Here is a 3,374-nt window from a genome sequence, read left to right as displayed (position 1 = left end):
GGCACCGCTCCCGCGCACGCGTGCGCGCCCCGACAGCGCCCCCTGCCGGGCCCCCGCGCGCGGTCCTCCAGGCCGGGCGCTTTCCCGCCCCGCACGGGTCCCGCGGCGCGCGGACAGCACGGGACGGTCCCTGAGGGGAATGTCCGCCCCCTCATGGATCCCCACAGCGGGCGGGACCGGGACCCCACACACGGGCTCCTGCTGCGGCAGATGAGGCTGTGCTTCTCCCCATGCAGGGCGTGTGTGCCGAGTGGTAATGCGACATAGCCGGCCTTCTCCAGTTATTTTGTGTTTATTACGACCCGAGAGAAAATTCTCTCAGGGGAGGTTTGGGTTACATTCTAGGGAAAAGGTTTCCATCCACAGGGTGAGCACTGAACAGGCTCCCCAGGGCATGGTCATGGCCCCAAGGCTGACAGAGCTCCGGGAGCATTTGGACACCGCTGAGGCACAGGGCGAGATTGTTGGAGTGTCCTGTGCGGGGCCAGGAGTTGGATCGATGATTCTTGTGAGTCCTTCCTACTCACAGAATATTCTGTGATTCCATTGTTTTTACCGGGTAGTTAAATTTTTTTAAGCACCAACCCCAAACTCTCCTGAGCGCTCCTCTCACCAGGCACCAGCAGCTCGCTGTTTCCGTGGTGCCCGGCCCGGTCAGTGCACAAAAGGCTGTTTGTGCCCACAGGGGTGCAGGCATTCTCCACCTGCTTTCACAAACTGCTGGAAATGCTGGGCACTCCTCACACTTCCCCTGCCATTCAGCCGAGTATCGTGGAATCACAGAAGGGTTTGGGAAAGGACTCTCATAACCCAGTTCCACGCCCTGCCGTGGCAGAGACACCTCCGTGCGGCCCAGGCTGCTCACAGCCCCTGGGGTGGCCGCGGTTCAGCTGGGACAAAGTCTCCCTCTGGCAGGGGAGGACAAGGCTGCCAGCTTTGTTTGCAGGGCTGCTGGGCAGAGAGGCTCCTCCATGCCGGGAGCCTGTGCGAAATGTCCCCGTCACTCCCATTCACGCTGGGTGCTCATTGCGGTTCTCTCTGTCAATGTTGTGTTCTTTGGGTAATGCCGTTATCAGGGCGTTCAGTCAACGGTGAGATAAATTCAAATAAACACTCTCAGTTCTTTGTTTCACTCCGTCACCTGTGGGCAGCCGCGCTGGGGGTTCCTTTGGGTCTCGGTGTTTTTCTGAAGAGGGAAAACCAAGTGTACGCTACCAACGTGTTCCTTTACCGCACACATGCTCCAGTCGGCACGGTTAATGAAGAGGCACTTTGAAAAGCATTATTTGTAAATTTTCTGCACACTCAGAATTATGCTATGGGACATTTTAAATTAATGTAGGAAAAATGCATATTATTTAAAATACACGTCTTTGTATTTTAAAATGCACTACAGGTCCACAGTAGAAAACAAGTCTTTAAAACCAGGCAAAACTAATAAAATATGGGGACTAGTCTTGATTTTCCTCATATACATTTCATGTTTATGAAATTTTATGCTGACATCTAAACAATTTTTTCTTTGCAAGTTGAATCACATTACTAACTGCCATGCTTTGGTTCTCATTTTTATCTGGCTGCCAATAAAATCTCTGATGTTTGCATTTAAAACTTACTTTAGATCATAAAAATGTCAGAAAATCAGTATTTTTTTGTGAGATGTCCTTCTTGTCTGTGCATATTTAGTAGCCAGCAGAGGGCTGTCATTTCTTACCTTAGGAGACCAGAATTTAGGCCTAAATCTTGCAATTTATTTTTGTGCAATTTTTCTTTGCAAAACACTGGATTAATATTGACAAAAAAAATCATAAACACACAAAAAATAACTTGAATAGGACCAGGATAAATTAAATTTGTCTAAAAATAAACCAAGGATTAGCTATGTAATTTTAAAGTTGGGAATAGTAGGCTGGGAGAATGTTATATAGGGGAGTGCATGAACACATTTCTATAGCCAACAATCAAGGTTTAAATTACAAGTTACTTTCAAACTGATAGATGATATGAGATGATTAGTACAGCCCATTATCAACCCCACAAGAAAGGCATTTACTTGTGTATTTTAAAAATGCATTAACAGATCTATTTATTTCATTATATTAACACTAATTGAAAGTCAGGTTAATTGCCTTATAGTGCAATCGAACATATCCCTGGAGAGGGGATTAGTAGTTGGCTCACTCCTTGTTATTTGGATCAGCAATGTTAATATTAGTCTATATGATATGCTTTGAAAACTAATTTGTTTTTAAATTTTAATTTTTACAAGTTATTGTTCATTACTGCGAAAGAGGAAAATGCAAAAATCATGACTAAGTCATTAATCTGCACATTTGGGTAATGAGAGCAGTGTTGTCTGAAGACAGTAACAGTTCTTTTGTGTCATATCCATAAACTTTTATTACTGGTCATGTAAAGAGCTAAAGAGGACTCCCTGTGAGAAGAAAAACAATATTTAAATAACTTACGTAAAATTTTTGTTTCTAAATAAAATTCCATATTTTCAGCTGTAAAAACATGGTGAGATTGCCAACTGTGGATTTTTTTATAGTATCTTTGATTAGGCTTGTTGTTTGGATTTAGAAATATTGGAATTTGTCTTTATGTTTAAATATACATTGGAAATAGAAAAAATTATGTTCCATAATCTGGAAATTTATTATAACCTGTGTTTTAGCCACATTTATTAATATTCTTAGAATATGTAGTTTTGAGGGGGATACTTTCTGTGATTTGTAATTGGCTGAAATAGATTTCTCTTCAGCAGTCTACATACAGAACATTCTTTATAAGTTAAAAAGTATTACCCCCATAAAAGAAAACCTAATCATTCTTTTTCAATGAGGCTAATATAAAAATTAAATAGGACATGTTTTTGCTGGTTAAAAAATGAACTGCAGTGAAAGAGCTGATTTGGGCTGTGGTCTGATGGATAGGGAACATTAGTAAAGAAAAAGTGAATTCTCATCCTGCACTGGCTCTGCCAGACCACGAGTCCCTGGAATTACCAACTCCACCTTTTGTTTCCCCCTAGGTGGAGTTGCCATGCAAGTCACAGCAAGTGTCTTCAGGATCATTTGTCTTAAGTAAACTCGGAATTAGACTTAAGCAGCTGTTGAGGATTTCCACAGGGTGTTTTTTTCCTCCACAATTACAATGCTAGGTTTAAAACTTTAAAGATACATACATGTAATTTGTGCTTTAGTATCCTGAACAACCTTAATTTTGACTTTTTCACCCTCTGTTTCTGCATCTTATGTAAATAATATGTGGTGACTGTTTATAATATCGAAATAATTTCTAGATGAAGAAGTCGTGAAATACAATGATGTTTCTGTATTGTAGCAATATACAGAAATGACAGAGATGAAATG

This window comes from Sturnus vulgaris, chromosome 16 (genome assembly GCF_052056855.1).
Source record: "Sturnus vulgaris isolate bStuVul1 chromosome 16, bStuVul1.hap1, whole genome shotgun sequence".
Taxonomy (NCBI): Eukaryota; Metazoa; Chordata; class Aves; order Passeriformes; family Sturnidae; genus Sturnus; species Sturnus vulgaris.
The sequence above is the reverse complement of the archived record's forward strand: the minus strand, read 5'-3'. Positions refer to the sequence as shown.